This window comes from Zingiber officinale, chromosome 3A (assembly GCF_018446385.1).
Source record: "Zingiber officinale cultivar Zhangliang chromosome 3A, Zo_v1.1, whole genome shotgun sequence".
Classification (NCBI taxonomy): Eukaryota; Viridiplantae; Streptophyta; class Magnoliopsida; order Zingiberales; family Zingiberaceae; genus Zingiber; species Zingiber officinale.
Window position 1 is genome coordinate 13,401,391 of NC_055990.1, and position 24,864 is coordinate 13,426,254.

Consider the following 24,864-nt stretch of genomic DNA (forward strand, 5'->3'; position numbering starts at 1 on the left):
TTAAAGTACCTAAGAAGGACTAGAGATTATATGCTAGTTTACAAGCCAGATGATTCCCTGTGGGTTACATGGATTTTGATTTCCAATCAGATAGGGATAATAGTAAGTCTACATCAAGCTATGTGTTTACTTTAGGAGGTGGAGCCATTTCATGGAGGAGTGTTGCGAAATGCGTTTTGGACTCAACCATGGAAGCAGAGGAGGCAGCTAAAGAAGCAGTATGGCTCAGGAACTTTCTAATGGACTTAGATGTGATTCTGGTTTGCCCAAAATCATCACAATTTATTGTGATAATAGCGGATTGCAAACTCAAGGAACCACGAGCTCATAAGGCAAGTAAACATATAGAGCGCAAGTACCACCGGATACGAGATATCGTGAAGCGAGGAGAAGTTGTCATCGCCAAGATTGCATCAGCGGATAACCCGGATCCTTTCACTAAGGCCCTTCCTACGAAAGCTTTCGATCGGCATGTGGAGGAATGGGAATCGGATGTATGGTAGATATGGCACTTAGTCATTAGTATAAGTGGGAGATTGTTGAGTGTATATTGAAAGCCTAAGCTTTGTAAACATTCATTATGAATAAAGAATCACATTTGGTCTAATTGTCTACATTTGTTTGTAGTTGTTCATTTAATTTATATTGTAGATAACATAGTATGTGGTGTCACATACAGAAGATGATGTTATCACTTATAAATTATAAACAAGAGCTCACGACTAAAATGGAAAGGAACAAACCATTAGAAGGTCGTAGTGTAATTAGGTATTAGTTTATCTTGACTATATAATTACACTAGTACACTCAGAGTGTATTGAGTAGGACCATTAGAGGTCGTTTCTTTTATACTGACTTTATAAAGGAACAAAGACCTCAGTTATTATGGAAGTGTGTGCTCTTAATCCTAATATAATAACAAGCACATATGTTTGATATTTATTTCTTTAATTTATCAATGGGTGAGATTTAGTTTGATGAATCAATAAACTCGATAAGTTGGGAAATGGTATCACTTATAGTGTGTGTTGCTGATTATAGAAGGAAACTGTGTCCTAGAGATACTAGGTTGATAATGTCCTCAAGAGAAGCTCATAAAGATTGTCATGTTAAACCCTGCAGGTGGACTTAGTCCGACATGATAATAAGGTTGAGTGGTACTACTCTTGGACTTAGATATTAATTAAATGAGTTGTCAGTAACTCACTTAATTAGTGGACATTCGATATCTTAAACACAGGGAGACTAACACACTCATAATAAGAAAGAGCCCAAAAAATGTAATTTGGGATTGGTGCGGTAGTTCAATGATAGTTCTCTAGTGGAATGAATTATCATTGATAAAATTAAGTTGTGTGTTCGGGGCGAACACGGGATGCTTAATTTTATCGGGAGACCAAAACCAATTCCTCCTCTCGGTCCCTATCGTAGCCTCTTATTTGTAGAGTTCTATACCCACCTATACCCACCCAATAGGGGCCGGCCAAGCTAGCTTGGGGACAAGCTAGGGCCGGCCTAGGTATGAGATTGGGTGGCCGGCCCTAGCTTGAACCCAAGCTATTAGGGCCGGCCAAAATAAATTAAAAATAAATTTAATTTTAATTTTTATTATTATGTGGAAGATATAATTTAAAGAGAATTAAAATTAAAATATCTCTCTTGTAAAAGATCTATAAAAGATTAAAGAAAGAGATTAGATCTCTTTCCTTATTTGTAGATTGGAGAGATGTTTTATTTTCTCTTTAAAAATTATTCACATGTTGATAAAATTAAAATTATAGAAATTTTCTTTTATCAACCATGAAGAGATTTTAAAGAGAAATTTTATTTTTTTTAAAATTTCCGGAAACAAATTAGGAAGTTTTAATTATTGATTAAAACTTGTCCAATTTGTTCTCCAATGATGTGGCCGGCCATTGAAGTTTGATTTGGAAATTTATTTTATTTTTCTAAATTAAATCATGTCAAGGAAATTGAGGAAATTTTATTGTAATTAAATTTCCTAATTTGCTTAGGCCAAGGAATATAAAAGAAGGGGTGAGGGTGCCTTCAAGAGATACAACATCTATTATTTCTCTCCCTCTTTTGTTCCTTGGTGTGGCCGGCCAACCTCTCCCTCTCTTTCTCTTGTGGTGGCCGAATCTCCCTCTTTTTTTGGAGGCCGGATACTACTTGGAGAAGAAGAAGAAGAAGGAGAGAAAGCTAGCATCTCTTGGAGCTTGGTTAGTATTTTGGTTTTCCTCCTTGGTGAAGTTTTTCCTTTGTGGCCGAACCTTGCTTGGAGGAGAAGAAGGTGGTTGGTGTTTTCTCATCTTGGTAGATCGTTGCCCACACAACGTCCGAGGTTAGAAGAGGAATACGGTAGAAGATCAAGAGGTCTTTCTAGAAGGTATAACTAGTAGTTTTTCCTTTTCTGCATCATGCTAGTTATTTATGGAAATAATACCAAATACAAGAGGCTTACGTTCTAGTATTTCGAATATGTTTTTCGATGTTGTGTTCTTTTGTTTCTTTCTTTTCCTTGTGATTTGATTGTTCTCTTTGGTTAACCTAAAGTTATTTTAGAAAATTAAATATTAGCTTTCTATTAAAGGTTTTGTCTAGTCGATGGTGATTGCTCCCATATCCAAGAAGGCTATGTGCCTCGCCACGTCAGTACTGGGAACCTTTTATGGAAATTAATATTTAATGGAATTAATAACTTAAGGAGACTTTGGTCGAACGTGTTAAGTTCCGCAGGAGATCCAAGTCAAAACCTAATAGAACAAATAGATTAAGTTTTGGATCAAACGTGTTAAGTTCCGCAGGCGATCCAAAATTTAATTTAAAAGAACACATGGTAGCTAGGAAAAGGTTCAGATCTTTGTACAAAATTTTTGTACAGTGGAACCTATAGGTTTTCTGAGTAGCAACCAACAATATGTTCTTGTAACGTTGGCAATGCCCTAAACTCATTTAGGAGCATAAGTAATGAGCGGTATCTAGCAACACATCATTACTACCCAAGTTACAAGAATGTTGAGATCCAACATCACCTTGTGACTACTAATTGTGACTTCTCACAATATATGATAAGTGTCCTTCTATCTTAGACATCTAGATTGGTCAATGTGAGGCATAGACCGTGTCATTATCTGACCAATCTAAATCTTGAACTCCAAGTAGACTCACTCAATCAAATGAGCTCAATATCCTATATTGACTCATTTGGGCATGGCCATGCACTTCGTGGTCTTACTCTATCAAGAATACCGATGTCTCTCCCGTTATATATGAGGGATAGATCCCATCTACATCACTCACATCCCTCTGCATAATTTGTTATATACCCAGTAATCTCCTTTATAGTCCACCCAGTTACGGGTGACGTTTGACGAAACCAAAGTACATAACTCCTTATGTAGGGAACCATGGTGACTTCAGGTCTAAGGACTAGTAGTCATACTAATAGCCACATGAGAAAGTATATGAAACTCATATAACGATCCATGATACTTTCTCATAGCGGGTCATTCAGTATACATTCTCTAATGTATACCCATGTGTCAACTTGATATCTCTATATCCATGACTTGCGAGATCAAGTCATCGAGTTGACCTACATGCTAGTCTTATTGCATTAGCATTTTCCCTGAATGTTAATACTCGACTAGGAATGATTAAGAGTAGTGTTCCCTATATCATCTCACTATCGGTTCAACTAACCGATTGATATAGGTGAGAGCCGTCTACTCAAGGACATTATTATACTTAGTTTATTTGGCACCAATACAAGTAAGTATAATAACCAAAATCCAAATACCTTTATTTATATATAGAATATGATACAATAAGTCCAAAATACAATCATCAAATGATTGGCTCTAGGGCTCTAGCTAACAAGAATACACTGATGTACCTCTGAGCTGATCAAACAAATCCTCGATCCGTTGTAAAGGATATTTATTTCTGACGGTCACTGCATTCAACTGTCTGTAGTCAATACATAACCTCATGGTGCCGTCCTTCTTCTTTACAAATAAAACTGGAGAACCCCATGGAGAAACACTAGGGCGAATAAATCCCCTATCCAGAAGCTCCTGGAGTTGAACCTTCAGCTCGTTCAACTCTTTTGGTGCCATACGATAAGGAGCTTTCGATGCCGGTGTGGTCCTCGGAATCAGCTCAATAGCGAACTCCACTTACCTTCTGGGAGGCAACCCTGGTAACTCCTCTGGAAATACAACTAGGTACTCTCGGACTACAGGAACGTCGAAGAGCTGTGAACTACTGCTGTCCTCAGTATTGATCAAAGACAGTAGAAAACCCTGACAGCCATGTGACAGCAGCTTCTGCGCCTAAATCACAGAAATAATAGAGATGTCGTCGTCTCTGATGCCAGTGAAATTCCACGAGGGTTGGTTCGGAGGCCGGAAGGTGACCACCCTCGTCTAGCAATCAACGGTAACATGATATACTGACAGCCAATCCATGCCAAGTATGATATCAAACTCGACCATCTCCATCATTAAAAGATCCACCGTAAGTATCATGTTGCCAAAGTCTAACGGGCAACCTCTTACCTCCTAGGTGACGTCTAAAGTATCACCGGACGGTAGAGAGACGGTAAAACGCTGCAGTCTACAAGTAGGAAATCTACCAATCTCCCGCATAAAAGTACAGGATATAAAAGAGTGCGAGCTACCAGTATCAATCAATATATTAGCGGAAAATGCATAAACAAAAATAGTACCGCGGAAAATGGATCCGTCGGCTGGCTGAGCATCCTCTCTGGTAATCGCATGAATACGTCCAGTCTCTGGCGGAGGAGGAGGTGGTAACACTGCCAGCGGCTGGGCAAAAGCCTGCCACTGAGGCTGTGTTGGATAATGTGCCAAAGAAGAGGGAGGAAGGATCGTGCTGATTAGTGGGAGTCTGCATCGCCTAGATGCCGAGGCATCGATCACGCCGCCGATAATAAGATCCGAACTCGGGTGCTATGGAAGCACCGAGTACTCTCCAAACATGCCAAATCTTGCTGCTGACGTTGTCCCTACGATGTGAAGATTGGGCTTCGCCTCCTCAATATGCCCGATTGAATAGATCCTCGACCTAACCCTCAGGAAGCCTGTCAGCCGACTATCTCGGCTCTGGTGCCCAGGCAGTTTGCAATAAAAGGTCCCAAGAGCAAGCAAAGGTGAGGTGATCTCCGGACCCACATCGGAAACAGTGAGTATCACCGAAGGTGGTTCCGATTCAGAAAAACGCCTCAAGAAGCCCCGACTTCGAGGCCTACGAGATACCCTGTAGTACCACCGACCGACCGCGACTACTCTGCCGTGTCCGATTCACGGATCTGCCGGATGCCCGTATGCTTCCTCTTCCGCCCGTAAATGCTCTGAGCTAACTCTATCATCAAGGCTCGATCCAACGCATCTGAGTACGATGCGATCCCTAAACCTGCAAGCCTTACTTGCAGATAACCATCCAGTCCCTGAATAAACTACATCAAGCGAGATCTGCCCACCGCAACTAACTCTGGACAAAACTTAGCCAACCGGTTGAATTCAGTATTATACTCTGTCACCGTGCGATTGTTCTGACGCAGACTCATGAAATCCTGCCGGCGAGCCATCTGATACGCTAGTGGAAAGAAACGACTCTCAAAAGCCTCTCTGAACCTAGCCCAAGTAACGTTCCGCTCGCCGATGATGGAATGCTGAGTAATCCACCAGGCGTTAGCCTTATCTCGTAAATGGGAAGCAGCCAGCTCTGCTTTCTCCCACTCGGAGCAAGACATATAGAAGATGGTCTGCTCCATAGTCTCGATCCATGATAGAGCCACACTCGGATCAAGGTCTCCTCGGAAGAGTGTGAATCGAGTCTTCATCGACTCTACAAATGCTGGAATCCTAGCCCGTGCTGCAACAATATCAGTGAACTGTGTCGGGATGGCCGCAGGAACTGGCGAAACCACTAGAGCTGGTGCTACAGGTAGTACCGCTGGAAAGGCCGGGGGAGGTATCCCGGGTGCTGCTGCATAAACTGGGACAGATGCCGCTGGTGCCACTATAGGATCAACATAGGTGGCTGCAGCTGAAGGTATGGCAGATGATGGTACCGGATGCGGAGTAACTGATACCACTGGTGCAGGCGCTGCTGGGTATACAGTAGGTACTGGGAACACATGTGCCGCTGGTGTCGAGTATACTGTAGATCCAGGTGGAGGTGGTGCCGAAGACACCGTAGGTAGGATTGGAGCCGGTATCGGGTGTGCCGGTAGTACCCCTGGTAGTATGGGTAATACGGTAGGGGTAGGTACAGCCGGTGCAGCTGAGGTAGGTACCTCTACAGGAGCCATCGGGGTCTGAGGGCCCGACGCACTCGCGATATGCTAAGTCTGTCCCTGACTGATAGGCTCAGCCCCAGTAGGCATCTCTGGGGAACCCAGAGATCCCAAAGTCCTCGTACGTGGTCGTCCAGCACCACGTCTCACAGCAATACGAGTAGATCTCCTCATATCTGTTAAATTAAATCACAGATATTACTACAAGTATAAACAACTATAAAATAAACATCATACCTATTTGCTGTCTGGAGATGTTCCGTCGCTGTCTAGTCCCCAAATTGACCTCGGAATTCCGTATAAGAAAATCACCGGAAATCCATATAAATCCGAAACAAATACCCGGCTTGTCTCGCAAAACCAGGCTAATCCAAAAAATCCAGAATACCAAAAGCAGGTATCCATAACCTGTTCTGATACCAATAACTTGATATCAAATAAATCTCAAAAATCCAAAATATAAAAATCCAACAAGTATCGCCAAACCTTGGCGCTCTGATACCAAGTAAATAAATTGGTATCAGGTTATCCCAAACATCCAAACTATGAAAACAAAGATCGTAAAACTTGGCTCTGATACCACTAAATTGTCACGCCCCAGAGGAGTCCCTGTCCGAGAAAATTTCGGCAGCATCTCCCCTGTACTGCGGACAATCTGAAACTTTTCTACATCTCATATACCTCAGCCACATGCGGCTGGAATAATAACAGTAAATAAAACAATCACCCACGCAGTTTATATAAATCTCAGCCTCTGGCTGACACAACCACGCAGTAATAATGACTCGAAAATAACCCTACTCCACTACACCCATAAAGCTCAAATCCGATTTTTCCTACTCCACTACACTCATAAAACACAAATCCGACAAACTTACCTCTTCTGCCGTCCAGGCAGGCATGTAGTAGAATAAAACCAAATCAAATCCAAAATTCAACCACAAATATAATCTATACAAGTTCCAAGTATTTAAACAATACAAGTTCAAAAGATAGTCTAATAAAAAGAAAAACTAAAAGATCGATAAGTCCTCGTGGTCTGCAGGGGACCAGCAACTGGAACTCTCTCCTGACAGCATCAACCTGAAAATATCAACAATGGAGGCGGGGTGAGACCAACACTCAGCAGGTACTACAGATATACAAAGTAGGGAAATAACACCTAGCATTAATCATGCATACAGTCTCTTGATATAAGAAAGATAAAAATGCAACTGAAGTAAACAGGAGAGAAACTGTACTAACCAGGACCTAGGTATAAGGACAAACAGTAGAGTGGTATAGAAATCCTGTATGCATGTCAAACATAGGCATCCAAACAATATGCAGCATATAAATGCATCAAGCACAAACACAAGCAATAAATGCATCATGCATATGATGCCAATGATGTGTCCTGGTCAACCATGACGCCAGTCAACCATCTCACACAAAAGTGAGGCCGAGTGGGTAGGGCTGTGATAACCGCGCACTCTGTCGTCACTACTCTTGATGAGTGACCAAGTGGATGGGATGCTATCGGAGTACACCTATCCTCCTACCCCAAATCATAAAAGGGGGAGCACAATGCTCTCATCTCCCGGTACACAATGACGGGGAGGAATCCCTGTCGGGTAACACGTTGTGTCACACTACCCATGAGCGAACCAACGGTTCCTAACAGAGTCCCTGCTGCAACACACTCTGCCTGAATCGACCACTAACCCATGAGTGGTGGTGTGTGCAGATCCATGTAACTGGCGATGTGCTCAACAATAATGGAGCGGACTATCGCACAGCATGCAATCATGCAAATGGTGCATGGCACTAACCATAAAATATCCTGGCCTAATCCATATATATATAAAAGTGCATCATAGGTCAACTAATCAAATCAAATCAAGGATGCACAGAAGGTATAAAAACCTAGGTCCTGAACATGGTAAAGCATGGTATATCACTACCCCTATAAGCATGTTTCTACAGGTAAGGTATACATGAGATGTAAAATAAACAATCAGTCAATCATATAACAAGTATTGGGTAGTAATTAACCGGAACAAATAAGAACATAATTAATGCAACTTGTTAAATTCACTACTGTGTATATCAAATGACATAAGTCAAAAGTACCCGCCTCCAATAGGAATGTCCAAATCTGACATCGAGATACTCGTCTCGCGTCAAAGTCCTGTAATACCAATATACAGATATTTTATTTAGCTAAAATTCAAATGAATTGCTAAATAAAATCCCTAACACAATTTAGGGAAAAACCCTAAGTCATAATCATCAACCTACCAAATTAACTGTTCTTGTTAACTCTGTTGACGATTCCAACTTCTACCCAATTTAACCCAAACATAATCAACAGCATATACCAAATTGTTATTCCTTACCTTAAACTCATAGCCGTCTTTGTGCTGGAATTCAAGGTTTGCTGCTGGAATATTTCACAGCAAAGCCTTCCTCTCCCTCACAGCCGTGATCACTAGTCCACCGAAACCCTACAACCTACTGACTAGATCAAAAGGGAAAAAATCAAGTGTACAATCAAGTGTTACAAGTACAACCAACTCACCTTGTTGGTCGATAGTAAAGAACTAGGGCAGATCAGAAGGCAACCAGCACTAGAACACAGGCTGCTCCGGTCCAGAGAGGGCAGTGGCGTCGGCAGGGCTCGGCTAGGGTACGTGGTGGCCGGTGCTAGGGCTATGTATGAGAGGGGGAAACGGGCGGCGCCGTCGGGTGGAGCATGAAGAACAGGTCGGCTCTGTGAGTTGCGGGCGGCGGTGTCTCGTCGGACCAGAGGAGGGGAGAGGGAGGCAGTGGCGTCAGCGAGCTCGGCTAGGGCACCGAGGGGTGCCGCTCGGGAGGAAGAAAAGGAGAAGAGGAAGTGGCCGAGGGGTTTAAGGCTTCGGCGAGGAAGAAACCGCCGAGCCGGCGGTTAGGGAAGGAACAGGGGGGCTCGGAGCGGGCAGGCGCGGGCAGTTTCGGGGAGAAGAAACAGAGGAAATGGTGAAAAATGAAGGAAAAAAGGAAAATTAAATAAAGAAAAAGAATTAAGAAAAATTCAACTTTTCCTTATTTAAATGGGATAACCAAAACAGGCTTTCCCGGACCCCGTTTTTATCCCCGTTAACTCATCCATACAAGCTCCGAAAAATTCCCGAAAAATGTCCAAAAATTCCAGAAAATTCCCTTATTAATATTCTCTATTTTCTGGTATTTTACAGATGGATCTCATCTACACCACTCACATCCCTCCGCATAATTCATTACATACCCAGTAATCTCCTTTATATGCCACCCGGTTACGGGTGGCGTTTGATGATGTGCGTAGGTTATATACACTTTTATGCATGTCTTGATGCATATCTACATGTATTTCATTAGCATAATCTATGTTTATTGCACCCTATTTCATTGTAATATCATACTTCCATTATATTTTGTTCGGAAATCTACTCTTTGCTTGTTTTGATTGATAGGACTCTATTTGGAGCAAAAATTGAGAAAAACGCACACGGGAGCAATTTCAGAAGAATTCATGCTTGGGCCGTGTATGCCACACGGTCGTGTGGCCATATCATGCCTTGGCCGTGCTAAATGGCACGGCCGTGCTCCAGCACCAGATGTAAAGAAGGCCACGGCCGTGTGTCCCACACGACCGTGCTAAGCTTCCCATGGCCAAGCAACACACGACCGTGCCAAATGGCATGGTCATGCCAAGTTTCTAGAGGAGAAAATGGCCACGGCCGTGTGAATCCACACGGTCGTGTGGCCTCGACAGAGAAGAAAAGGGTCACAGCCGTGTGAGCCACACAGCCATGTGACTCAACCAGAGAAGAAGCCGTGTGGATCCCACACGACCGTGTGACGAAGAAGACGGGTCGTGCCACGCCATAACAGAGCTGTGCTGAATTCTGGGCAGACAGCAGACCGTTTGTAAAACGGCCATAAATTTGCGCTCGGTTAGAGTTTTTGGATGATCTTTATACCAAAACGTAGCTGACTTCAAGATCTACAACTTTTCTTCAGGTCCAACAGAGATGGATGTTGGGTTCTTCAGGCCACGAAAACCTCTTTTTCATGTCACAAAAACCCCGAAACCCCCGCCGCCGGATCCGTGCGAAGAATCAAATTTTGAAAACATTACGAGTACGAGTTTCTTACACTAGTTCTAAACTAGATCTATAAGGAAGATGAGCCTTTTACCCTTGAAGTGTGTCCTTTGCAATCCCACTCGTCCAAGTGATCTCGGATCTCTAGATTGTCAAAGTAGACAACCCTTTAGAAGTATCCACACGAACAAATCGATGGAGGGAAAACCTTTGAGTGTGCTAGCACTCCAAGAAGGTCTCGGCAAGAAGGAGGAGATGGAGAGAAAAATTGGAGAAAGGAAGAAGATGATAGAATAAATTTTCCCTTGAATGAAAATTAACCTCATTCCTCCACCATATGTGGCCGGCCACATAAATGCTTGTAACTCCCATGGTAATCATGAGTCATAACTCTTTGTAACTCCCATGAGGTGGCATCACATTTAAGAAATCATGATGATGTGGAGCATCATCATTGGTCCACTTATTACCAACTCACCAATGAGGTGGCAAATGGTCAAGTCAAACTTAACCTTTCATCTTCCTCTCAAGTCAAGTCAAACTTGACCAAATCTCTCCCATGGTTGATCTAATCCAACCATTTGATTCAAGCCAACTTAATATAATGAATCTAATTCATTTAATTAAATTGATTCAATGAGTCATAATCTAAATTAGACTCATTGAACACATGAATCAACTTGAGTCCAACTCAATTAGTTCAATTAGGATTAATCTTAATCCAATTTGATTCATCAAATGAATCTAATCCTCTTGGTTCATCATATGAACCTAATCTCCATCTAATTGTCCTTAGTGTGTGATCATATAGGTTATGTAACATTGGCAATGTCCCTTAACCCATTTAGAAGCATAAGTAATGAGCGGTATCTAGCAACACATCATTACAACCCATGTTACAAGAATGTTGAGATCCGACATCACCTTGTGACTACTAATTGTGACTCCTCACAAAATATGACAAATGTCCTTCTATCCTAGACATCTAGATTGAACAATGTGAGACATAGACCATGTCATCCTCTAATCAATCTAAATCTTGAACTCCAAGTAGACTCACTCAATCAAATGAGCTCAATATCTTATATTGACTCATTTGGGCATGGTCATGCACTTCGTGGTCTCACTCTATCAAGAATATTGATGTCGCTCCTGTCATATAGGAGGGATAGATCCCATCTAGATCACTCACATTCCTCTGCATAATTTATTATATACCCAGTAATCACCTTTATAGTCCACCCAGTTAAGGGTGACGTTTGACGAAACCAAAGTACATAACTCCTTATGTAGGGAACCATGGTGACTTCTGGTCTAAGGACTAGCAGTCATAATAATAGCCGCATGAGAAAGTATATGACACTCATATAATGATCCATGATAATTTCTCATAGCAGGTCATTCAGTTTACATTCTTTAATGCATACCCATGTGTCAACTTGATATCTCTATATCCATGACTTGTGAGATCAAGTCATCGAGTTGACCTACATGCTAGTCTTATTGCATTAACATTGTCGCTGAATGTTAATACTCAACTAGGAATGATTAAGAGTAGTGTTCCCTATATCATCTCACTATTGTTTCAACCAATCGATTGATATAGGAAAGAATCTTCTACTCAAGGACGTTATTATACTTAGTTTATTTGACACCAATACAAGTAAGCATAATAACCAAATACCAAATGACTTTATTTATATAAGAATATGATACAATAAGTCCATAATACAATCATCAAATGATTGTCTCTAGGGCTCTGACTAACAATCTCCCACTATCACTAGTGCCAATCAGTGTAGGCTCTAAGCCACAATGACCTAGTGTGACCATCATGCTTTATCTTTGCCAAAGCCTTGGTAAAGGGATCTGCGATTAGCTTCTGTGGGTACTCTGCAAATCTTCACATCTCCTCTCTCGATAATCTCTCGAATGAGATGGAAACGCCGTAGTATATGTTTAGTCCGCTGGTGTGAGGGAGGTTCCTTCACCTGTGCTATAGCTCCATTGTTGTCACAATAGAGCTCAATAGGGTCAGAAATACTAGGAACCTCCCCAAGTCCAGTGATGAACTTGTGAATCCAAACTGCATCCTTTGTTGCCTCTGATGCAGTAATATACTTGGTCTCTGTCGTAGAATCAGCTACTGTGTCTTGCTTCGAACTCTTCCAGCTCACAGCACTACCACTTATGCAAAACACGAACCCCGACTACGATCGATAATCATCCTGGTCGGTCTGGAAGCTGGCATCACTGTAACCCTTTACAGCTTACTCATCATTACCTCCATATATCAAGAAATATTTTTTAGTCCTTCTTAAGTACTTAAGAATATTCTTGACCGCTATCCAATGACTTTCACCTGGATCTGACTGGTATCTGCTCGTCATGCTCAAAGCATACGAGACATAAGGTCGAGTACATAACATGACGTACATGATAGATCCTATGGCTGAGGCATATGGGATCTGATCCATGCGGTCTCTCTCCTCTCTAGAAGAGGGACCCTGAGTCTTCGAAAGACTCACGCCATGTGACATCGACAGAAATCCCTTCTTGGAGTTCTGCATGGTAAACCGAAGGAGTACCTTGTCAATATATGTACTCTGACTTAGGCCAAGCAATCTCTTAGATCTATCTCTATAGATCTGTATCCCTAGAATGCGGGATGCTTCACCTTATTCCTTCATTGAGAAACATGTCCCTAGCCAAGTCTTGACAGACTATAGCAAAAGGATGTCTTTCCCAATGAGCAATATGTCATCCACATACAATATGAGGAAGACAACTATGTCCCCTCCAACCTTCTTGTAGACACAAGGTTCATCTTCATTCTTGATGAAACCAAACTATTTTATTGCATCATCGAATCGAAGATTCCAGCTCTGAGAAGCTTGCTTTAGTCCATAAATGGACCTATGCAGCTTGCATACTCTGCTAGTATGCTGTGGATCTACAAAACCCTCAGGTTGTGTTATGTACACATCCTCGAGCATGTTTCCATTCAGAAATGCGGTTTTGACATCCATCTACCATATCTTATAGTCATGGTATGTTGCAATAGCAAGCATGATCCGAATGGACTTAAGCATCGCTACTGGAGAAAAAGTTTCATCATAGTCAATACCATGAATCTGCTTGAAACCTTTAGCTACCAAGCGGCCCTTATAGATAAGTCCATCCATGTCAATCTTTCTCTTAAAGACCCACTTACACCCAATGGGTTTTACCTCTTCAGGTGGATCAACCAAAGTCCATACTTGGTTGGTGTACATGGATTCCATTTCGGATCTTATGGCCTCTAGCCATTTCTCGGAATCTGGTCTCATCACAACTTCCTGATAGGTGGTAGGCTCATCATCTATGAGCACAACGTCATCATGGTCAGACAAGAGAAATGAGTATCTCTCAGGCTAACGATGTACCCTATCAGACCTGCAAAGAGGTATGTCTACTTGAACTGGTTGTTGTTCCTCAACTCCTTGTGGAACAACATCATCCACAACACTTTGTGGTTCCAGTTCAACTTTCATCGAGGCTTCAGTGCTATTGTTTGTATCTTGAACATCTTCAAGATCGAACGTACTCCCACTAGTCTTTCTAGAAACAAAGTCCCTTTCTAGAAAGACTCCAGTCTTTGCCACAACTACCTTGTGCTGACTGGGAATATAGAGTAATATCCCTTAGTTTCCTTGGGATATCCAATGAAATAGCACTTGTTGGATTTGGGTCCTAATTTTTCTGAGACTTGATGTCTAACGTAAGCCTCACAACCCCAAATCCTCATAAAAGACACCTGGGCATCTCTCCCAGTCCATATCCTATATGGTGTCTTTATCACGACCTTGGATGGAACTCGGTTGAGTACAAAAGCTGTCGTATCTAGAGCATAGCCCCAAAGGAATGTCGAAAGATCTGTGTGACTCATCATAGATCATATCATATCTAATAGGGTACGATTCCTCCTTTCGGATACACCATTCCACTGTGGTGTTCCAGGAGGAGTGAGTTGGGATAGAATCCCACACTCAGCTAGATAGTCACGAAACTCATGGCTAAGGTATTTTCCGCCTCGATTTGATCGAAGTATCTTAATACTCTTGCCAAGCTGGTTCTGTACTTCATTCTTGAATTCTTTGAACTTTTCAAAGGATTCTGACTTATGTGTCATCAAGTACACATAACCATATGTAACGACCCGACCCTCTTGGCCCATTTGGCGGCCCATTTGGCGACCCTAGGGTCATCGACCGTCGGCCCTTATGTCGTCGGCCCATTTGGCGACCTCTCATGTCGTCGACCGACGACCCTTGGCCGTGCCGTTACTCACTAGGACTTTCCACCCCTGGCAGTGGATTTTTGCCTCCCCCAGGATTCGAACTCTAAACCTCCAGGCTTAAGTATTAGAGTTTATGAATCCTGGTAACCAAGTGAGATGAGCCGACGACATAAGGGCCGACGGTCGATGACCCGAGGGTCGCCAAATGGGCCAAGAGGGTCGGGTCGTTACAATAAAAAGGCGCCTTTTTATTGTAACGACCCGGCCCTCTTGGCCAATTTGGCGGCCCATTTGGCGACCCTCGGATCGTCGACCGTCGGCCCTTATGTCGTCGGCCCATTTGGCGACCTCTCATGTCGTCGACCGACGACCCTTGGCCATGCCGTTACTCACTAGGACTTTCCACCCCTGGCAGTGGATTTTTGCCTCCCCCAGGATTCGAACTCTAAACCTCCAGGCTTAAGTATTAGAGTTTATGAATCCTGGTAACCAAGTGAGATCATGGCCGCCAAATGGGCCAAGAGGGTCGGGTCGTTATAATAAAAAGGCTCCTTTTTATTGTAACGACCCGGCCCTCTTGGCCCATTTGGCGACCCTCGGATCGTCGACCTTATGTTATCGGCCCATTTGGCGACCTCTCATGTCGCTCACTAGGACTTTCCACCCGTGCAGTGGATTTTTGCCTCCCCGAGGATTCGAACTTAGGCTTAAGTATTAGAATTTATGAATCCGGCAACCAAGTGAGATCATCTCACTTGGTTGCGTGATTCATAAACTCTAATACTTAAGCCCGGAGGTTTAGAGTTCAAATCTGGGGAGGCAAAAGCCAGGTGGAAAGTCCTAGTGAGTAACCGCACGGTCGCCAAATGGGCCGACGACATAAGGGCCGATGGTCGACGATCCGAGGGTCGCCAAATGGGCCAAGAGGGTCGGGTCGTTACACCATATCTACTAAAGTCATCAGTAAATGTAATGAAGTACCTATAACCACCTCTAGCAACGACATTGAAAGGGCCACATACATCACTATGTATAAGACCTAACAAGTCAGTCGATCTCTCACTATGTCCACTAAAGGGAGTCTTGGTCATCTTGCCTAGTAGGCATGACTCGCATGTCTCATAAGATTCAAAATCAAATGAGTCCAGCAAACCATCGTTATGGAGCTGGGATAAGCGCTTGTCATTTATATAACCTAAGCGACAGTGCCAGAGATAGGTTTGGTTCATGTCATTTGACCTAAACCTCTTAGTATTTATGTTATAGATAGGGCTCTTAAAGTCTTGAATATAGAGTCTGTTCATCAGAGTTGCACTACAATAGAACATATCTTTAAATAAACTGAACAATATTTATCCTTTATTATAAAAGAGAAACCTTTCTTGTCCAAACAAGAAACTGAAATTATGTTCTTAGTTAAAGCAGACACATAACAACAATCATCTAATTCTAATACAAGCCCAGAGGGCAGAGATAGTGTCACGCCCCCAAAGGAGTTCCTGTCAGACAAAAATCCGGCAGAACCTCCTCTGTACCGGTGACAATCTGAAGCATCACTACAAGCAAAATACATCAGGCACATGCGGCTGGAATATTTATATACACAACCACGTAGTTATAATAACAGCCCACACGGCTGGAATGAAACAATCACAACCACGCAGTTATATATAAAACAGCCCACACGGCTGTACTAAAAACCAACACAGCGGAAAAACGAAAACGGAAAGCCCAATACAACACAATCAACACACTGCTAGCCGGCTAGGCTTATACAACAAATACAACACCAAAACCATAAGATAGCCACACGGCTATACACAAATACAATGCCAAAAATAAGAAAAGAATATACAAAAGAAAACAATCACGATCTTCGGATGTGACGTAAGACCCGGCAGACAGGATACTCCGAGCGACACTCCAACCATCTACCTGAAAACATAAATATATACATGCGGTGGTGAGTATAGGTAACTCAGCGGGTAATAGAAAAGATAGTGCATGGTCTATACATAAAACATGGAGATCACAAGTATACAGTCTCAGTAGGGAATAAAGAACATGATTATACTATCATAATCAATGCATCTGAACCTACCTGACGTAATAACCAGACATAATCATAACTAACCTACAAACTGCACAAACCGCTGCTGACATAATGGTAAATACATACCCAATCTGAAATCGACGCAAGGTACAAAGATCGGTAAACTCACTGGATCTGCAACAGATATACCCGTGACACCTGTGCAATATAAGTACGACTGCATATACATGTAAAATAAATGACATGTATGCAGCATGACAACCAAATGCAACAATCATATCTCAATCAAGTGCAACAACGACAATCACATGCAACTAGTATCTACTAGGCATGTATGCAAATGCAGATGCACCGCGCATCAAATGCAAGAATAATAACTGCGTATGCATGCTCCATGGTCACCCCCGCCACCTCTCTGGACACCACGACCCCTGTACTGTGACGACTATACTACCCTCCAACCCACTATATAGTGGTCGAGGCGAATCCGCTAGTAGCTATCTAACTACATAGCATCGGGGTCCTGTCACAACGCCGGATCTCACTAAACCTCGTGACCGGGTGGCACGACAGGACTAGCAGCAACTGCTCCAACTACCACTACCCATGAGTGGTCGAGTGGGCGGTGCTAAACCAAACCAACTGATGACTCTCTCACCACAAGGGAGACAATGGTCATCAGATGCAATGAATGATGAACATGATATATATATATAATCATCATCCATGCAACAACCCCAAACCTCATAAATACCTCCATCATGAGTATAATCGTCATGATACCTCCACATATCCCACCAAACATATGTATACAACTACACATGTATAATCAACCAATAATCCCCAATGAACATATCAGACATACATAGACAACCCCACATATACAATCAACATGTATCCTCCAATAAAAACACATCGGACACGTGTATAAACCACAGACGTGCAATCAACACACTCCTCCAAAAGTACATAACAAATACGGATATACACACCACATGTAAATGCACGGTCAACCAGATGACTCCTCTACGCATACCCACCTATGTACAGTCCACATCATATACCCAATCAGCATGATAATACCAGCCACCCGACAATCCCTACAAGACATACTCTACACGTGTAATCACAATAGAGTAGATATCAAGAGTGAAGACTGTATATGAATTAAATAGATTATCACAAGGGTCAAGCATAAGTATCATGCAGGAAAAACAGCAACCGATCATGATATAAGATAAAGCAGCCTCATTCATCCAATAATAACCATGCACTAAGTACAAGAAAATCTACATAGAGGCCAAGGAAGAAATACCCGCCTTTAAAAGTCTCATATCTAACAGAACCACCCCACGTCACGCTGCTCGTCCAAATCAAAGTCCTGTGATCACATGATATATACTTAGCTAATCACATCAGTAGCAAATAGCTAAATAAACTCCCAAATTTAATTAGGGAAACCCTAATAGACATGATTAACCTAATTCCTTAATCTAATTAGGTTTATCTAAATCCACAATCTTTCACTTCAATCCTACTCATGAGTTAATCAATTTAATCTTGGTTATCTTCTATAATCAATATATACTAATCAAATCCAATCACTCATAACATCTCATTATCCTCAACATAATGTGATATAAATCCTCATTCACCCATCTATCACATAAATGCAACCAAAACTCCACACTTAGCTTACCTTGATCCGGTTGCTCCGGTGCTAACTCACGGCTAAAGTTCTTGTTGTCAAAAATAGTGGCTGAAGCTAGGTAAAGCTACTGCCCGCAAACAAATGTGCGAAATCTAAGGTAGTAGCTAGTGAAACATGGCCGGAGGGATTCACTACCAAAAACAGGATCCTGCTGTTGGAAAGGATGTTCAAAACTACATGAACCTGTCAAGTAGGTACTCAAAATCTCCCAAAATCCAGAAATGAAATCCAACATCGGTAAAACTAATATTATATGTCTTACCTTAACCCAAAACATATCAACACTCTTTGATGAAGAAAACTGAAGTTGCTGTGGAGAAAAATGGAGCTTCCCCACCAATTCCCAACTGATCCGGCACAAACAGAGAAGACAAGAACTCAAGGCATTTCCTCAAATACCTGTTGTGCACAAGGAATACCACTGCCTTGATCAACTCTACATAAATCAAACTCCCAAAATTCACAACCAAATCTAATTTCTTACCTCCAAGAAGACAAAATAGCTACAACCGAAGGTATTCGGATCTATCCGGAGATGAAAAGGGCACTACAATCCTGATAAAGAGGCGGCGACGAACCTCCCTGGTGGAAACATCACAATTCTGCTCACATCCACCAGTGCCCTAGCCCCGCCGTGACCTAGAAACCGAGCAACAACTAATCACGAGCAAGAAACATCCGGAGATGCAATCGCTCCGTTAGAGATGGTCGGTACCGTAGAGATCTGGCGAGGCCTTCTTTCTGACGATGCGTGATGATGAGATCGCGGTGGAAGAAGCCTCTCCTTCGATGTCGATGTCTAATGGCCGACGATCGGCTCGATGGGAATGAACGCAAGCCTCTCCTCCCCTCTCGGCAACAACAGCTTAGGGCTATGGTTGGTGTCGTCTGCTCCGATCGCACGAGAAGAAGCGGAGAAGAAGAGGGTCGGGAGCAGAGGAAATCGGAAGATCGGGAAGGAAGGAGAGGAGGAGGAAGAAGGATCGGCGTCGGGTTGGGGGAAAAACGGCGCTTGGGAAGGGAATTAAAGGAAAAGTAAATAATTTATAATTATAAACATTTCCTCACCTAAACGGGTATCCCAAACAGGCCTTCATCTAGCCCCACCAATTCATCCCCTTGAAACAAGTCATACAGACTCCGTTTAAATCCCAAAAAAAATTCTAAAAATTTTAGAAAAATCCAATAAATTTTTCCATCCAATAACATTTATTATTTAATTTTACGATATCTTACAGATAGATGATAAGTTCCTACAGCAACAGCAGCAACCGGTGCTCCATTGCCTACGTGTAGGTCCACCTCGCCCTTTGCCAATGCCCTGCTATTTCTCAGCGCCGCACATTAGTACAAATGTGAGAAGCACATCCGGTATCTAATACCCATGATGAAGAAATAGATAGATTGACTTCTATAACATATATACCTGAAGTGGAAGTCTCACCTCGCTTCTTCTTAAGATCCTCCAAGTATACTTTGTAGTTCCTCTTCCAATGCCCGGTCTGACCGCAGTGGAAGTAGGTAGCATCCTTGGCGACCCCTCCTTTAGGCTTCAGTGCCTTGCCTTTGCCCTTGGCTTGGGACTTTCCTTTGCCTTTGGGCTTTCCCTTGCCCTTGTGTTTCTGAACCATCATAACAGAGTTGGGCTTAACCTTCTTAAGGTTCAGCTCAGCAGTTCTTAACATGCTAAGCAGCTCGGGCAGTGGCTTGTCAATTTCGTTCATGTTATAGTTTAGAACGAATTGACTATAGCTATCCGGCAAGGATTGCAAGATTAGGTTAGTGGCCATCTCTTGGCCAAGCGGGAATCCCAACCTCTCTAGGTTTTCTATGTACCCAATCATTTTGAGTACATATGGGCCTACGGGAGCCCCATCTGACATCTTGCACTGAAATAGTGCCCTTGAGATCTCAAATCTCTCATGCCTCGCTTGTCCTTGATACAGTTGACGAAGATGTTCAACCATATCATAAGCACCCATCAACTCGTGTTGCTTCTGAAGCTCAGAGTTCATGGTCGCGAGCATTAGACAAGACACATCTAATGCGTCATCTTGATGTTTCTTATAAGCATCTCGATCAGCTTGCGTGGCATTGGCAGGAGGTGCCTCCGGAATGGGCTGCTCCAGAACGTACAGTTTACGTTCTTGAGTGAGAAGTATTCTCAGGTTCCTGTACCAGTCTAGGAAATTTGCTCCATTTAGCTTGTCCTTCTCGAGGACAGAACGCAGGGAGAAAGAGTTCGTATTCAATGTCATGGTTATTTACAGCAGAAAAATGCAGAAATAAATATCATATTCTATTAAATCATTTAATTAGGGATTTAACTAAATGATGCTCCCTCTGAATTCTATAATTCATGTGGTACAAGATCCACATCATACTACGCCTTGAGTTACCTTTGGCTAAATCGCCCAAGATTTAGTATGATCGGTAGGTAACTAATTACCGATTACATCTCTATGCAACTCTTGTTTATAGGACAAGATCCGCATGTATATTAAGACTTGAGTTAGCTTTGGCTAATACGCCCAAGAATTAATATAAATGTGATTATGTCCTATATTCCAACCGTTGGAAAAATGCATATAGTTAATCTCGATCCAATTGAGTTAACTAGTTACTCAATCTAATTAAATTGAACTCACCCATGCGTTGATAGGCGGGACCAAGATTGTCCCTACGTACCCTACCAAGATAATATGTGTTGCTCTGCTTTGGCAGATTCAACAACACATGTGATCGAGATAGTGATAGGTATCACGGCACGGTAGGCATTAGAGTTGACGCGATTGAGATCTAATCTAATCGAGAGGGTGTATCTTGTACACGATTTAGATCTAATCTAATCGTTAGGTACTAATTAATTACTAATTATGCATCACATACATACAAGAAATTAATTAAATTTTTTGTGATTAGTCATGGCCCTACTACGATCTTCTCAAGCCAATGAGAAGATCGGATGGTCAACCTAGGGTCAACAACTTCTGAAGCTCCTCCCTTTGACCACCTTGTGTTGCTCGCGCCCTCCTCGTAACTCCGTCTCGAGTGGACCTTCACTGCTCCAATTTTGTACATTAAAATTTTGTAACTCAAGTTACATTCGAGTCTAAACTAATTTACAACAAGAATATAAAATAGAGAAAGGCACGACGCGTTGGTCGCGAATCAAATATACAACAAGCACATCACAAATGACGGCGCGCAGGCCATAATATGAATTACAACACATTTCCAATCAAATTGGGTCCTTTTAAGCCATGACCATAACAAAATGATATATAATTCTAAATTATATATTTCTATAATTTTCTGTAATTTTTTCTACAATTTTTACAATTTTTACGAGTAAAAATTCCTGTCAGTTCCATTTAGCGGTTTTCGGGTGCAATCGCGGAATGAATCCCCTTGCGGGGCTAGGGGAAGTACCCTTACTGCGATCTAACCATCGCGAGTGTCCCTAAGCGATCCTACAGTGCCTTAGTCCACTGTCCCAAAAAGATTTGGGGCGAAACCTTGCCATTTTTAAAAAATCTTCTCGGTAGTCGAAGCCTACAAGTGTCGAAACACTTGTGCTTCGCTTCTACGAGAAAAATACCCATAAAAACTATAAAAAACAAAAATATACAGAATATTATAGAACCTATATTTTTCATAAAAATCAAATTAAAACTCGTAAAAGTCTTCGTACGTGGCTCTGATACCACTGTTGGGTTTTTCGGGCCGCGAAAATCACTTTTTCATGTCGCGGAAACCCCGAAACTCCCGCCACCGGATCCGTGCGAAGAATAAATTTCGAAAACATTACGAGTACGAGTTTCTTACACTAGTTCTAAACTAGATCTACAAGGGAGATGAGCGTTTTACCCTTGATGCATGTCCTTCGCAATCCCGCTCGTCCAAGTGATCCCGGATCTCTAGATTGTCAAAGTAGACAACCCTCTAGAAGTATCCACACGAACAAATCGATGGAGGGAGAACCTTTGAGTGTGCTAGCACTCCAAGAAGGTCTCGGCAAGAAGGAGGAGAGGGAGAGAAAAATTGGAGAAAGGAAGAAAATGATAGAATGAATTTTCCCTTGAATGAAAATTAACCTCATTCCTCCACCATAAGTGGCCGGCCACATAAATGCTTGTAACTCCCATGGTAATCAATAGTCATAACTCTTGGTAACTCCCATGAGGTGGCATCACATTTAAGCAATCATGATGATGTGGAGCATCATCATTGGTCCACTTAATGCCAACTCACCAATGAGGCGGCAAATGGTCAAGTCAAACTTGACCTTTCATCTTCCTCTCATGTCAAGTCAAACTTGACCAAATCTCTCCCATGGTTGATCTAATCCAACCATTTGATTCAAGCCAACTTAATATAATGAATCTAATTCATTTAATTAAATTGATTCAATGAGTCATAATCTAAATTAGACTCATTGAACACATGAATCAACTTGAGTCCAACTCAATTAGTTCAATTAGGATTACTCTTAATCTAATTTGATTCATCAAATGAATCTAATCCTCTTGGTTCATCATATGAACCTAATCTCCATCTAATTGTCCTTAGTGTGTGACCCTATCGGTTCTTGTAATGTTGGCAATGCCCCTAAACCCATTTAGGAGCATAAATAATGAGTGGTATCTAGCAACACATCATTACTACCCAAGTTACAAGAATGTTGAGATCCAACATCACCTTGTGACTACTAATTGTGACTCCTCACAAAATATGACAAGTGTCCTTCTATCCTAGACATCTAGATTGATCAATGTGAGGCATAGACCGTGTCATCCTCTAATCAATCTAAATCTTGAACTCCAAGTAGACTCACTAAATCAAATGAGCTTAATATCTTATATTCACTCATTTGGGCATGACCATGCACTTAGTGGTCTCACTCTATCAAGAATATCGATGTCGCTCCCGTCATATAAGAGGGATAGATCCCATCTAGATCACTCACATTCCACTGCATAATTTGTTAAATACCCAGTAATCACCTTTATAGTCCACCCAGTTAAGGGCGACGTTTGACGAAACCAAAGTACATAACTCCTTATGTAGGGAACCATGGTGGATTCAGGTCTAAGGACTAGCAGTCATACTAATAGCCACATGAGAAAGTATATGACACTCATATAATGATCCATGATACTTTCTCATGGCAGGTCATTCAGTATACATTCTCTAATGCATACCCATGTGTCAACTTGATATCTCTATATCCATGACTTGTGAGATCAAGTCATTGAGTTGACCTACATGCTAGTCTTATTGCATTAACATTATCCCTGAATGTTAATACTCGACTAGGAATGATTAATAGTAGTGTTACCTATATCATCTCACTATCGATTCAACCAATCGATTGATATAGGTAAGAACCTTCTACTCAAGGACGTTATTATACTTAGTTTATTTGGCACCAATACAAGTAAGCATAATAACCAAAAACAAATGCCTTTATTTATATAAGAATATGATACAATAAGTCTATAATACAATCATCAAATGATTGGCTCTAGGGCTCTGACTAACAAGGGAGACTTGTCTGCCCGTGCTAAATGGCACGACAGTGCCTGGTTCAATTGGACCTCTGCCTAGACTGCAGACCAAACTTTGAACCACTATAACTTTCGTCTTTGTTGGAGACAGGGCTCGATCCAAGTATCAGATTTAAGATAATTTCAAGAGGTACAACTTTGGTTAAGGGTGAATCATGATAAAACCTGGTTTAGTGGGTGAAAGACCTGGTTTACTGGACCCCTGTTTTCCTGGTTTTCCTGGGCAGCTTGGAGGAGGTATAAAAGGGTCAAGATCTTCATTCTTTGACTCATCTTGGGAGATCTTGGATCTTGGATCTGGGACTTCATCCCTCTCCTTGGGGGAAGGGTTCTCCCCTTAGGGGGAAACCCTAGAGCTCCATTCTCCTCCATCCCTTGGCAATCTATCCATCTCCGGAGCGAGGAGGCATCCCCAAGACATCGGAATCATCGACAAGCGTCTCTTCTTCCCCTTCTTCTCAAATCTAGGGTTGTAAGTATGATTTTCTATATGTTTTGGTGCTATTCTTACTTAGCAATGGAGTAGATCTCTAGATCTAGGATATAGGAAGTATTTATGATGTGATGGTGATGTAAAACTATGTAGATTTGCCATGTCTTCTATTCAATGATTTGTTGATGCCTTGTTGATATTTGATGTAATGTGTGTATGAATCTTGTTTATATCATTTGCATGTTTTATCAAATGGTTGTGTAGAATTGTTAATCCCATAGGGGGGATACCCTAGATCGATTATCCGAGGGACCTTCGTGACAGGAACATGCCCGTGTAAGGATGATTTAGGGTATCACCTTGAAAGGAGAAGCGAATCTCCACAAGGAA